Source organism: Schistocerca piceifrons, chromosome 2 (genome assembly GCF_021461385.2).
Source record: "Schistocerca piceifrons isolate TAMUIC-IGC-003096 chromosome 2, iqSchPice1.1, whole genome shotgun sequence".
Lineage (NCBI taxonomy): Eukaryota > Metazoa > Arthropoda > Insecta > Orthoptera > Acrididae > Schistocerca > Schistocerca piceifrons.
Window position 1 is genome coordinate 788,626,698 of NC_060139.1, and position 15,957 is coordinate 788,642,654.

Sequence of the window (15,957 nt, forward strand, 5' to 3'; positions counted from 1 at the left end):
TATAAATCCAATTTTGACAAGTTAAAACAGTTTAATATTCGTACTCGTTAATACAATCAGGTGAAATGTTAAAATGGCCTAAACTTCATACTTGTTAATAACAATCAGGTGAAATGTTACAGACTTGAAGTATAATAATCATATTGGCTACAGCAGTAAAATCATACGTAGATGACACTATTTGATTGGGATTAACAGACAGATGTGAGAGGCTGGAGGCAGAAGGAGAGGAAGAGGAAGAGAGAGAGAGAGAGTGAGAGAGAGAGGGGGTGGAAAGATTGATTATATGGGAGCAAACATTTACATGGCAAGGGGTCTTAAGATTACATGTTACATATATTAGCTGCCTAAAGGTGGGGGTAATACATTGGTTAATACTATAAAATATGTGCCAGTAGCTGATGTACATACAGTTTCAGACAGACAAGGGGTACAAGCTGTTAGTGTGATGAATAAATACTGTTCTGAATCTACTAGTTGCACGGAAAATTTTCATCATCCGGTCTTCACAGAAAAGACAAGGTACGAAGTGTGCCTTTGTTTCCGATGAAACCCACAGTACTTTTCTGAGTACATGCAGACCTTCTCCCAAGCCGCGACACGCTGCATAGTAGAGGGTACCTTGCACCACTATTAGTCATTTCCTCTTCCTGTTCCACTCGCAAATGGAGCGAGGGGAAAACGATTGCACATATGCCTCCCTACGAGTATTAATTTCTTTTATCTTGTCTTCACTGATTTTCCAGGTACGCGAAGAGCACGTTGACGGCAGTCTAATCTTTCTGCAGTCAGGCGCAAATTTTTCAATAATGTCTCGTGAAAACTACTTATGTCACTCCAACGAAAGAAGTGCACAAGTTCAAGAGTTCAACAATTATAATACGATGCTTTCTGTCTGTATCAGTCGTTAAATGTGCTGAGACAACAAAACTTCACTGAGATAAAAATTCGTAATATTCAATGTTAAACTTTTATGACATTTCAGATGGAAGAAATTCGGTGATATGTCATGTCGACCCATAGTGAAATATTTTCTCTCGTTAGAAATAATATCCCAATAACTTTAGATGATTTTACCTCGATATCTTTACCTTTTAGTAGGGGCTATAAATAAACGAGATGTACCTTCTCCTACAGGAAGTACAGCGGCTCATATATTTACACTGAGCAGGGTTCGTACGCAGTTCTGTAATCTCTGACATGTGAACAATACTATTAATTAGCCGTAATGATACAGGTAATTGAGTTTATTGTCTGCACTTCCTGGTAATTAACAAAACAGTTGCACAACTCCAACATTGCTTGCTTTACGCCCTAATTACCTGATTTCCTGCAACCTAATGAATCATTCGCAACACGTGCCAACAGCATTCATTATTAAAGATGGTATCAATTTCCGTCTTATCACTTGTTACCGGTATTAGCAGTCTATCAGGCTGACCTCAGTGGAGGGTTTGCGCCAGAATACTCACGATAAGGAAATTCTCTTGTCATCCGTTCAGCTGCTACTCATCACACACTGTTGGATTGCAGAACAATTCTCTTTATTTTGACGCGTTAAAAACGTGCAACCCGACTGACAGCAAGAACATACAAGTAATAGCTACGTACGCATCATCCCAAATTGTGAAAAGGATTCTTTTGACTCGTTAAAAACGTGCAACCCGACTGACAGAAAGCGCATACAAGTAATAGCCACGTACGCATTATCCCAAATTGTGAAAAGGATTCGTCAATATGCGAGTCCTTCTTTAAAAAGACACTATTTATAGGCATATTTGTACGTTTTATGATTGTTATACAAAATACGTGTAGTCACTCGTAGCTCTTTAGGTTCTATAATTTAACGTTATCTACTCAGTGTTCTGTTCGTTTGGTGATAACAATCCAGACCATTAGCTGCAGTAAAAGTCAGCAGCAATGAGACTGTTGTTAACATCAACCGTGACATCCATGACCATGTTCCGTGTTTGAATTCGATTGCATACAGTTTATTACATTTCTCGCCACAGCTCTCTGTATAATAACAATCTACGTTAAATATTCTAATCCCGCAATGTGCGTCATTTATGTATTGATGAATTTTCTTAAGGCCCCATTCTGGACTCCAGTTTGTAGTGATGTATTTAGTTAGTTATGGCACCACGTTGTGAAGCTAATATTTACTGATTACAACACCAGCTAAGAGCGGCGTTTACATTCACTGTACAAAATAAATGCATTAGGTGTGCTAGGTAAAAAGAAAAGTAAATAGACCAAAATCAAAGATATTGCAATTACACGAATGAAAAATTCTGAGTCTTTACGTATTTGCTACCTGGATTGGACTGGACCTCATGAGCTCGAAGCACTTGGCTCTGACTGACAGTGATTTACACACTGCAACAGTTTTGGCGCTTAAGTACCTCATACGAATTGTGGCAGCCAAATGTCCCTGATCAATCCTAGAACCAACAGTCACACACCGTGTTATGCAATATTCATAACATGAAAATTTGTTCCGGATAGGGTCTCGAACCCGGATTTGCTACTTATCGCGTGCGGTCGTCTTCACCACTTCGGCTAATCATACACGCCCCTATGACCGACCCAAACTTACATAAATGGTCATGTGTTGCTATAGGATAGTAGATCTTCACCTAACACAACTGACGTAAAGGAGTCAGCGAATTAATTTCGCAATCTTCCCAAGTAATTCCACTTACTAGAGTACACTTCTTTGGCAGTAAGTGGGCAACAAACCCTCATTTTTGTTGTGCTTCTCCTGTCGATTATGAGATTCCACAAATTTTACTTCTGCTTTCTGTCAGCGTGCGTTTTCTGGCTCAAGGGTTCACTTGCGAAGCAGCGAGAGTATTGCCAGTGAGAACTGAAAAACAACTAAAATTAAAATATAAATATTTTTAAAAAAACTCATTTTTAGCATCAGGTACATCGTTTGCGTTCTCTGCAATGATGTCTCGTCAACATACTAAATATGAAATTTTTGTTTCGAAGCTTTTCATATGTGCTATTGCAGGAGAGTGGTCAAAATTAGGTGGAGTGATTACATTAAATTGTACTCTCCGTAGAAATATGTAGAAAACACTGACAAGAAGGAGGGGTGAAATGATAGGATACGTGATAAGGCATCGTGGCGTAATTTCTCGCTAATAGAGGGAGCTGTAGAAGGTAAACACAGCAGAAGAAAACAGAGATTGCAATGTATCCAACAAATAACTGAAGGCGTTAAGTGTAAATGCTACTCTGGAGTAAGGAGGAGAACGGGGAGGATGGAAGGCGTCATTTTATGACAACACATAACAACACTGACTTAGACAGAAAGAACCTCACACATATGAAATGTGCAATAGCTTGAGTCCTGGAAACTATGAAACAGCTTCTCTGTAAACCGTGTCTCGACTAACTATAAGTGAACTGTTCTATACCTCATTCTGTGGCACCTATACTGAAATAACTGACGCCTTTGGTATCGTTATAACCTACAGCAAACCAAATCACTACGTCGCAAAAGAAATAAATGAGAAAGCACAACTCGTTAATAAAACAGTTGAACGATTTATCTCTAAACTACAGGGTGTTTCAAAAATGACCGGTATATTTGAAACAGCAATAAAAACTAAACGAGCAGCGCTAGAAATACACCGTTTGTTGCAATATGCTTGGGACAACAGTACATTTTCAGGCAGACAAACTTTCGAAATGACAGTAGTTACAATTTTCAACAACAGATGGCGCTGCGGTCTGCGAAACTCTATAGTACGATATTTTCCACATATCGATCATGCGTAGCAATAATATGGCGTAGTCTCTGAATGAAATTACCCGAAACCTTTGACAACGTGTCTGGCGGAATGGCTTCACATGCAGATGAGATGTACTGCTTCAGCTGTTCAATTGTTTCTGGATTCTGGCGGTACACCTGGTCTTTCAAGTGTCCCCACAGAAAGAAGTCACAGGGGTTCATGTCTGGCGAATAGGGAGGCCAATCCACGCCGCCTCCTGTATGTTTCGGATAGCCCAAAGCAATCACACGATCATCGAAATATTCATTCAGGAAATTAAAGACGTCGGCCGTGTGATGTGGCCGGGCACCATCTTGCATAAACCACGAGGTGTTCGCAGTGTCGTCTAAGGCAGTTTGTACCGCCACAAATTCACGAAGAATGTCCAGATAGCGTGATGCAGTAATCGTTTCGGATCTGAAAAATGGGCCAATGATTACTTTGGAACAAATGGCGGCCCAGACCAGTACTTTTTGAGGATGCAGGGACGATGGGACTGCAACATGGGGCTTTTCGGTTCCCCATATGCGCCAGTTCTGTTTATTGACGAAGCCGTCCAGGTAAAAATAAGCTTCGTCAGTAAACCAAATGCTGCCCACATGCATATCGCCGTCATCAATCCTGTGCACTATATCGTTAGCGAATGTCTCTCGTGCAGCAATGGTAGCGGCGCTGAGGGGTTGCCGCGTTTGAATTTTGTATGGATAGAGGTGTAAACTCTGGCGCATGAGACGATACGTGGACGTTGGCGTCATTTGGACCACAGCTGCAACACGGCGAACGGAAACCCGAGGCCGCTGTTGGATCACCTGCTGCACTAGTTGCGCGTTGCCCTACGTGGTTGCCGTACGCGGTCGCCCTACCTTTCCAGCACGTTCATCCGTCACGTTCCCAGTCCGTTGAAATTTTTCAAACAGATCCTTTATTGTATCGCTTTTCGGTCCTTTGGTTACATTAAACCTCCGTTGAAAACTTCGTCTTGTTGCAACAACACTGTGTTCTAGGCGGTAGAATTCCAACACCAGAAAAATCCTCTGTTCTAAGGAATAAACCATGTTGTCTACAGCACACTTGCACGTTGTGAACAGCACACGCTTACAGCAGAAAGACGACGTACAGAATGGCGCACCCACAGACAGCGTTGTCTTCTATATCTTTCACATCACTTGCAGCGCCATATGTTGTTGAAAATTGTAACTACTGTAATTTCGAAAGTTTGTCCGCCTGAAAATGTACTGTTGTCCTAAGCATATTGCAACAAACGGTGTATTTCTATCGCTGCTCGTTTAGTTTTTATTGCCGTTTTAAATATACCGGTCATTTTTGAAACACCCTGTATATATGTATGTTGTAGAGATATTTTTGTAATTTATAACATGACATAATTTTATACGTACTTTACAGCGAAAAGATAAAAATGTGTAGCAGTTATTTCTTAAATTGTAAATGACTGCACTACCACAAGGACTCAACTAGTGATTTAATTAAGATATTATATTGCCGCGAACATCAAGAATTTCGATTGAGCAATTGGCTTCGTTCGCCCAATGGTGACATGAACAGGAGTATAGGGAAGATACACCGTGACAAAGCTTTGAAGCGTGCCAATGCTTTTTGTCAGTGGCCACACATACAAAATTATCTGCGTCTAAACATTTCCGAAGTGGTGTGACATTTACTTGTTCTCTATTAAGTCTTCTATCAAGTTCTCAAGTCGGGGATACAAGAATTTCTAGACTTTTTGTCCCGTTTCTTGAGCGATGGGCCGGCCTCGGTGGGCGAGCGGTTCTAGACGCTTCAGTCCGGAACCGCGCAACTGCTACGGTCGCAGATTCGAATCCTGCCTCGGGCATGGATGTGTGTGATGTCCTTAGGTTAGTTAGGTTCAAGTAGTTCTAAGTTCTAGGGGACTGATGACCTCAGATGTTAAGTCCCATAGTGCTCAGAGCCATTTGAACTTTTTTTTTTTTTTTTTAGCGATGGCTGCCGCTGGATAATGGCTGTGAAAGCATGATATTGGTCGGTGTTTAATAATTTATTAAAGACGTGAAGAAGCTGTGAGACCATGGTCCACCGGAATTTCGATGATACAAGTACGACAAGGTAAGACTGTCAATTTGTTTAATAATTGCAAAAACTGCGAGGAGTAGCACCTGTATTAGTGAAAGTGTGGCTTCGTAAATACCGTGCACATTACAGTTCATTCTTAACAGTGCCTTGCTCTCACATACACAACAATGTTGCATCCTCAACCCTCTGTCATTCATTGCAAGTACGTGGTGGACCGCAGTAAATTGATTTTTTGGAATTAACGTTGTGACAGCACTGTTGGTCGAATAGAGGGGACAGTGGGTGTGGTTTATAGTGACCGACGGAAGGTTTGTATTCCATTGTTGTTCAGTTACGATAATACAGTGGACACGCGAGGAGCTCTCATTTTATGTTGAAGTGTATTTCTCGAATTCCCACTCTGTCATTGCAGTGCAGCGTGCTTTTCGTTTGCGACGTGTTCCTGGGCGGCAATCAATTGTAAATTGGGTAAATGCATTCAGAACAACAGGGGATGTGTCATATGTACGAAGAAGACCTGAAAGAAGCATTACGACACCACAAAATGTGCTCTTTTCTGATGAGGCACATTCTCACCTCAGTGGGCGTGTAAACGAACGGAATATGCGGTACGGGAGCGACACGAACCCCAGGCAAAATCACCAGAGACTCCTGCATTCAGACCACGTCACTGTGTGGAGTACCATATCATGAGCAGTCATCATTGGCCATCACTTTTTCCAGGAAAATCGTCGTGCTGTAACTGTAAATTCGCATGGTTACTTAACTCTGCTGCAACAGTTGTTCCAGCTGGCTTTCGAGGCAATCCAATTACAGGATACTTGGTTTCAACAAGACGGTGTCGCTGTACACACAGCAGGCATTACCATGAATTTTTGAGGCAAACGTTTGCTGGAAGGTTTAGCTTCATGCGATTTTTTTCTTTGGTATTACCTGAAGTCAAAGGTGTATTTCAATAGTCCCAACAGACTGGACGACCTGCAGAACAATATTGAGGCTGAAATTGCAGGAATACCAGAAGACGTACTTGAAAGAGTGCATGAGAATTTCAGAAAACGACTGCGACAGTGTGTGGATTGTGAAGGTAGATATTTGCCAGATGTACTGTTTAAACCATGAAATTAGAAACTTCCATTATTGTTCAATATGATAAAAATAAAAATGTTAGTTTCTAAGTGTTCATTTTTTTATTTCACTCCAAAACCAGCAGTTTACCGCAATCCACCCTGTAATAACTTACGCCAAAATTACGATCTCAAAAATCGTAGCCATATTTTCTGAAATTTCGGTATTTCAAATTATGAAGTTGATTACTTACAGTTCATTTAAACTGGGTCGAAACTAAGACTTATGCACTTGTTGCCTTTGTTTTTTCTATTTGCTCAAGTAAATTTTGCTAACTGAATGTTCACTACCCAAGTCATAATTTTCAGTAATTATTTACATAAAAGTTATAGAGATGGCATTAAAAACAGTATTGCTTGCTTCCATCTTCAATTTTTGAGTACAAATCACGTTAACAGGACTGGTTATTAATTCCCTGTAAACTTCAGACTCAATAAAATTAAACTAACTCCTTCAGAGCTTGATGACATTAAGAACATAGTCACAATATTTATTTCACAGTTCTTAATAAGGTGCGTCGCAAACCCCTCTTTTTCTTGTTCTGCAAAGAGAAGCTATTAAACTGGTGGATATTTTTACGATGTCAAAACGATATCGCAGGTAGTCAGTGCTAAGTTTAAGGTAGTGCTTTTGTAGTCGTGGATGAATTATGGAATCGAGCTCCTATATCCACCAAATACTTTGGAATTAGTAGTCGATCGCCTTTTCTGTGTAACAAGAATCCAGTTACAGCACACGCAGTTCAATTAAAAGAAAGACTGATAGTAATAGTGTTATTTGCCCAAGTAATAACAGTGCGAATACTCCAGCGAGTGACAGCGTAAAGCTAAAAGCTTGCTGAAGGCTGCTGCGAAGCCAAAGAGTTTACAATCTGTTTCACAGACAAGGCCTTGCACCAGAAACACGCAGACGGCAGGTTTAGCGTCCGATTTCGCGTGCAGCGGCCGATTACGACTAGCGGTGACCTTCACTTTCAGTATAAAAGCTTTGAGCACACTTGGCGTATTTGAATGATAGTGGTAAACTATCGAGCTTTTAATAACTGATACATGAGAAAATGAATGCTATTGTATGCAACTTGACGATACATAACAGTAAAAATTGAATTTATGTTAAGTCTTGATGTTCAGTCAAAAAAAAAGGTTCAAATGACTCTGAGCACTATGGGACTTAACATCTGAGATCATCAGTCCCCTAGAACTTAGAACTACTTAAACCTAACTAACCTAAGGACATCACACACGTCCATCCCCGAGGCAGGATTCGAACCTGCGACCGTAGCGGTCGCGCGGTTTCAGACTGAAGCGCCCAGAACCGCTCGGCCACTGCGGCCGGCCGATGTTCAGTCACAAAGTGACAGCTTAACGAGGGAAAAGTACAATTATAAGAGGGACAAAAACCAGTTCTTGAAATACCTCAAAATGACAAGAATATGGAAGAAAGCAAACAAAACTGTAAACGGGAGACACGAAGTCCTTACAGCAACAGGCGATAGAACTTGATGAGCAGTAAGCGATTTTTATTTAACGTTTGCTAATTATTGCCAAGTTAATGTACGCCACTGTTTCATGGTTGTAATATATATTCCGAGTCCCCGTACCTCTCGATCTGTTCTTACTACACTTACAATAGTATGTCAAGTGATGATGCGATCTTAAACTCTACTGCACTTCGCCACTATTCTTCACGTTTTTAAACAACAAAAGCCTGAGTTACAATCTGCAACGCTCGGGAAAGACACTCTAAAGGAGAGTAGGTCGGATTAGGAGGAGGAACAGAGAGGCACTGAGGGACAGAGGCAAGGCGTGCCAGGAACGCAGGTGGCGTGAGGGTTCAGAAAAACTATGCAGGAAACACTGCTGTGGCGGCTCCGTCGCTCGGAGTTTACCTGCAGTACAAAGCCTATCGAGTTCTCCTCGCATCTGGGGTCGAGTGCTGTGGTGCATTGTTTTGCCCTGTCCGTCCTGCGGAACACCTGCTGGTAACGGCTACTGCCTGGCGGCCCGCATAGTTCGCGGAATAAAATTGAAAAAAAAAAAGAAAAAAAAAAGCAGCCTGGCTTTCTGTAGCAGGGGTTCGAGCTGGCGGGACAAAAATTAATTTTGGGGGTGGTGGACAGGAGGCAATGGCTGCCGACTACACGTGTCCACTTTGTTGCGGGAAACACGCAACGCACGGGATTGCCGCGCCCTTTCAGACTGGGTGGAGGGGAAGGGCAGGAGGGGGGGGGGGGGGCGTCGCTTGTTCGCGAAGGGGAAATCACGGTTCCATGTGCAGCTTCAGTCACGAGTGTGTCCGCCGTGCTGTCACCGTGTGTCCATAGCGGGACAGAAGCAATAACATTTTTCTGTAGACTGTGATTCACAGCGTTAACATACTCGTGTTTCATGAACGGCAACACGGAAGCATCAAAACCTCTTGTCATGTATATTTACTTCCCGACAATCAGTTTCGGTCAAGCAATCCATGGCTTGAAGATTGGTCATCTGTGAACAAATATTTATTAAAACAGCTATTAGTGTTTCCATGCTTATTTACAATCATAAACAGTGATTATGTGAATACGTATGTTTTTTATTCTCAGGATTATTAATTGCTTCGCGATGAAGTCAGATACACTAGCACAAACTTCCTATTTCATCAACACGGTCACCCGTAGCCCTCTGGCAGCCATTTTTGTTTCATTTTTTTCATAAAGTTATACTTGGCTAAAAACGCTCGTAATAAAAACGGTGAAAGAGCATTCTTTGACATCAACACACGAATACTAACATTTGAAATGACGTACCGATTGTACCTTGTTTTACCTTGGTTTCGTATATGTCCTCCAACTGGTAAGGAAAGTGCATGACCTCAAACTCCCAGAACCGCTCGAAATAGTCCTTAGAAAATAAATCGATTATCCTAAAAAACAATGGCATAATCTGTTACCACGAGATACATTTCAGTGATAATCTCTTTCAAATGCGGATCTTTGGTAACATGAAGAAACAAAATATGAATATAATAGGACGACAAACACACCAAAGACAACAACCACGTTGAAGATGTTGCGACAGCTGTGTCAAGCATTCTTGTCAGTATGTACAAGAAGTTAAAGAAAATACCTCTGAGGCTCCGCAAGGCGATACAGCACATAAAATTCAACCAAATTTGCAAGAGGAACAACTTAATTACGAGTTACAATTATGCAAACTATGAAACAGGTCTAGCGTGTCACCAAAGCTGAAAACACATCCAGAAAGATATGGATTACTAAATGAAATTGAGATGCTATATTCGAAATACCATACCTGAATATGATGCTATATGAGATTCATTTGCAGTTAGCACACCACATAGGAAATCCCACAACGCTCATGGCATGCATAGAAAACACTGAATACATACACAACAGTGAAACATAAACAAAACAAGCGTAAACTCAAAATTAATGAGACCAACAACAAAAGAGACATAAGCATACATTAACATTTGAAATGAGAAACCACGAGAACATCAACATACATTTCATCTGTATTTAGTAAACCTGACAAAGACAGAACTACACGGAAAAGAAAAACTGCTCTTGGAAAAAGGATTGGAGCGTTGTACCAACAGCAGGTTAAGCAAGCAATACACAGAAATCTCGAAATGAAACACATCCTAAACACAAGGAACAACAAAACAGTCGTGAAATAGACATATGACTAACAAGAGAACTAGTAAAAAAAAGAAATAAAGGGCATCATAAAACAAACACAGCATAAATACAATAAGAACAACCACATGGACGCAGCCAAAGCGAAAATGTTGAAACAAAAGTTATTGGTTATTAACATCATAAAAACGACGGTAGACTAGGGAAATGTAACAGTACTTATGTACAAAGAACAATACATCATAAAAATCAAAGAATTCATAGAGGCAAAGCAATACAAATATTGAAATCAGACCCAACCACACGATTTCAGACAAATTTGAAAAGAACACTTCAAAACATTGAACATGCACCCAAAGATAAACAAAACAAAAATACTACATAACATAGAAAAACCGTCAAACACTGACTAAACACACAGAAACACAATACACCAGTGAAACCAGTTATAAATTTTAGGAAAGCCCTAATTTACCACGTGGCCAAACATGTCCCAAACATAATAACAACACTCTACAATAGAGAAAACAAACCAGTGATAAAAACAGGAGACCCAACAGAACACAGATAGAATAAAGAGGTATCACACATATCATTACTAATTTCATTCAACACTTCTATCCCTATCACAGAAACAATAGAAATCATCTCATATCCCATAGCTACCTCATTACAGAGCAATAACAATTCATTACTGAACAAGAGTACTTTCAGTTTGAGGATGAATATTGTTTGGAAAGCGATGGGCTATCTATGGGATCCCCAGCCTCAGGAACTTTATCTAATATTTTTGTCAGTCATTCTGAGGACCACGTGTTTGAAAAATACTTACTGATGTATTTAAAGTCATATATTGGTACAGATATACGGATAACTTTATTTCTCTCGTAAATGAGGCAAATGAAAAGAATAGATGAACTGATCAACAAAACACGTCATAACATATAATTCACGCTTGAAAAAGAAACAGAGGATCAAACAAATTTTCTTGACATAACGATACTAAAAGAAAACGACAAAAACTCATTTAACATTTCCAGAAAACCAGTGGCCTTGACACAGTAATACATTGCTTTATATATGGTTAAATGCTTAAATGCTTTATATATTATTAATTAAACAGGTTGTGTGAAAAGAAAGTTATATTGGTGGGTCCTCCCTTCCATATTTTCCTTAATTCCAAAGTAGGAAAACTATCATATACAGAAAGGCACAACTGAAAAAAGATATATGATAAACGACAAGACACACATCAGTGTAGACTCTGTACTAAACTTGCAAAAGAAGTGATACGATAAAAAAAATCCGTTGGTTACATGAGGCCGTAATAAAGAAAGCATGTATTCACACACCCACAGCACAAAAAAGTCTGTGTGTGTGTGTGTGTGTGTGTGTGTGTTCATACACACACTGATATCACAAAAGCACATTCAAAAGTCGGCAGTAACACTCGACAGGTGGCAGTACTGTACAAACGTGATATGAAAACCAATTTCTAGTGGTGTGAAATCGGAGGTTTCAAATGGCAGTAAGTAGACGAAGAAGTGATGCAACAAAAGAACAAGAACGCATGTAGATCAGCATATTCGAAATCTGTAAGTAGAACTTCAACTTATTACTAGATCGTAAGAAAGCAAAAATGCCAGAAGTGGTTATCACCTGTATATACAACATCCTAAATGTAAACTAAAAAATATAAAGAAAAAATTGAACTTATTGCAGACCACTGAAGATGCCTCGTAAACAATAAATACGAAACACAAAAATTGTATTTTATCCAGTTACACGCCTACCCCATTGATTAATTTCAGTGCCCACTAGCAGTTAACGTCTTTACTCTAGACCCTAGGGGTGGCCATACTTCACGTATATTGCGGGCTCGCTTCGTATATAGCCTGCGTGTCCCTTTGTCCCAACAAAATACATACGTGACGTATATTGTCCCGTTCTTCAGTAACCGTCCCGCATATTTGGAAATATCGTGTTTTACGAAACCTATGTCATAACAAAATGTATATAAAATGTGGTCATACCCAAAGAATAAAGAAAACACTCTCTTCGATTAAACCACGCTGAAAGAGGCACGATTTTTGAGGTTCCTTACTGTGTTCAGCTCAAATATGCTCTTCTTTGGAAATCGTCTCAGCAGAGTCAAAACTTTACCGTAGTTCGATGAAAATATTCTGAGAAAAATGCATCATCATCATCTTCGTTTCCCCTCTATCCAACATCTGGTTGGGTTGAGGTATCAACGGTATTTCGCCGCTTTACTCAGTATTTCCACCATTCTTCTTCCACAATTTGATTCCATAGCAGGTTTCTCCTCCTTAAACTCATCTTTATTGTATCTCGGTCTTCCTCTTGGCCTCTTGCCCTGAATCTTGAACTCCATCATTTTTCTTGGTATTCTTCCCTCTCCCATCCTCTTCACATGCCCAAACCATTTTAATCTATTCTTTTCAATTTTCTCAGTCAACGTCTCCACTCCAGTTTCCTTCCTAACATCTTCATTTTTCACTCTGTCTCTCCTCATCTTCCCTAGCATATTTCTCAGAATCTTCATTTCTCTGGCTGTATCCTCCTCTCCTCTCTTCTAGTCATAGTCCAAGTCTCTGAGCCGTAAATTACTGTGGGTGTGAAGTAAGTCTTGTATAGCACCAGCTTCCACCTCATTGGCACTTCCCTTCTCCACACCAAGCCCCTCACACACTGGTAAAATGTACTACTCTGTTGCATTCGTTTGCTAATTTCTATCTCCAAACGAGCATTCCCCATTAATACACTTCCCAAATATTTAAAGTTGTCCACCATTTCAATATCCCGTCCCTTATATGAATTTGTCCCTTGCCCTCTCTATCCCCTCTGGTTACCACCATGGTCTTGTTTTTCTCCATACCAAATTTCATTCCATATTTCTCAACCTTACCATTTAGGATGTCTATTTCTTTTTGTACCTCCTTACTACTTATTCCACAGAACACAATATCATCAGCAAATAGTAACAGCTTCATCCCCCTTCCTCTATGGGCTTCTTCCGTCTCTTTGACTATTTCATCCGTCACCATTATAAATAGTAGTGGTGATATCACACTTCCTTGTCTTAGTCCCGTAACATTCTTAAACCATTCAGTTCTTCATATCCTCCGACCGATTGTGCAACCATATCGGCAGCATATTGGAGAGGTATTCGTCTTCATGGCCGACAATTCGCGCCTCCATCGTGCGCATCTTGCGAATGACTTCCTTCAGGCTAACGACCTCACTCGACTAGAGTGGCCAACATGTTCTCCAGACATGAACCCTATTGAACATGCCTGGGATCGATTGAAAAGGGCTGTTCATGGAAGACGTGACCCACCAACCACTCTGACGGATCTACGACGAATCGCCGTTGAGGAGTGGGACAATCTGGACCACCAGTGCCTTGATGAACTTGTGGATAGTACGTCTCGACGAATACAGGCATGCATCAATGCAAGAGGATGTGCTACTGGCTATTAGAGGTACCGGTGTGTACAGCAGTCTGGACCAACATCTCTGAATATCTCGCTGTATGGTGGTACAACGTGCAATGTGTAGCTTTCATGAGCAATAAAAAAGGGCGGAAATGATGTTTATGTTGGTCTCTGTTTCAGTTTTCTGTGCAGGTTCCGCAACTCTCGAAACCGAGGTGATGAAAAACTTTTTTTGATTTGTGTATTTTAGTGTGATTCACAGTAAGAATGCCAGTAAAAAAAACGATAACTTGGAAACTATTAGAAATACAAGTAGTGGTTTGTTATAAAACATTTAGCAAATCTCAAAAATGTTTCTTTTTTTATTTTTCCAATTGTTGCAGAATTGACTTGTAGTGCATCAAAATGGCGACAGACAAGAAGGCGCAAGGTATCATGTGGTACGAAGAGTCCATATCTCTGACAAGCTACTGCTGAATTATTGGCACCAGTATTGCAGCGCTCCAACGGCAAAAACAAGCATAATGAGATGTTGAAAAACTTGAAAGACATATGTAATGTTAAAGAACTTTCTCGAAGTGTCTCAAATACATGTTCACAGACTGCAAGCAGTATTTCATTTCAGTCCCAAAAATGATTTCGTCGTACATCACTAGTCGAAATTAAGCTTAATGGCATTTCATCCAACCTGGGAATCGAAAATCTCAACGATTTTTGCCTGTTGTCGATATAGATACTGGCAAGATATCGGTACCGGGGATTCCAAGACTGTATCAAAATCGTTATAGTACTTCCTCAGACTAGTCTGGAAATACAAAAAGAAGCGAGAAGGGACTTAAATTAATTTACGTGGATATAAAACATTAAATAATTTTTTTTATCTGCTTCCTAAAACATGACTACAACATGCATTTTATGTTTGCGTATAGTAATGTTCGTTTATTATGTTCTAATGGCAAAAGATATTTTATGTGATATAATTACAATTTAACAATTTTGACATTTTGGTTACTGTACTTGTACTGTGAAACCTTCCGTCTTGCCAAATGTCATGATTCTGTTTCAACGGGAAGTAACCTATACGTTTAGATGTGTGACATAAGCGACCGTATCTAATGATTGTGTTGACGTAGTAGCTTACCGTTTTTATACTGCCAGGAGCCAGTACGTCTTAGTGTGTGACGTATATTTCAACTTGATACGTCTATGCATTCCTGAGAAAATGAGGCGAGGCGTTAACAGACGGACAGACAAACACATGAATGAAAAATGAGAAGAAAGTATATTTTCGTGTTATATAATCACAAATTAACTATTTTCGAAGTTTTTGCCTTAATTTTACTGTGAAACCATGCTTCTTACCAAATTTAAAGATTCTAGGTCAACGGGAAGTATCCTGCAGGTTTCGATAGGTGAGTTTTCGAGTATCACAATATGTGACATAAATTGCTGTTACTTTTGATTGAACTGACTTAGAAGCTTAAAATGTTTACACAAACTTTAATACGTGGCATTAATTTCAATTTTATACGTCAACCCATTGGTGAGAAAAAGGTTTCTTAACAACAGGACGCACAGACAGAAAGACGGGCGGACAATACAGCGATCCTGTAAGGGTCTCGTTTCCACAGACTGAGGCACGAAATCATAAAAATTAGACCGATGATCGTGCAATTACTGGTGAAACTATTTCAAGCTATCAAAAAAGCTGTCTGCATGAGAATGCCCCTGCAAATCCAATAACGTAGTATGGACAACTAGCGTAAGCTTTGAAATTTGTAGTCGAAAAAGCTATACAACGGTCAGTATGATTGCAAATGTAAGACATTACTTGATTTTCTGGTTTTGTCCTGTAATTTGCAATCTGTAGTCGAAAAAGTTA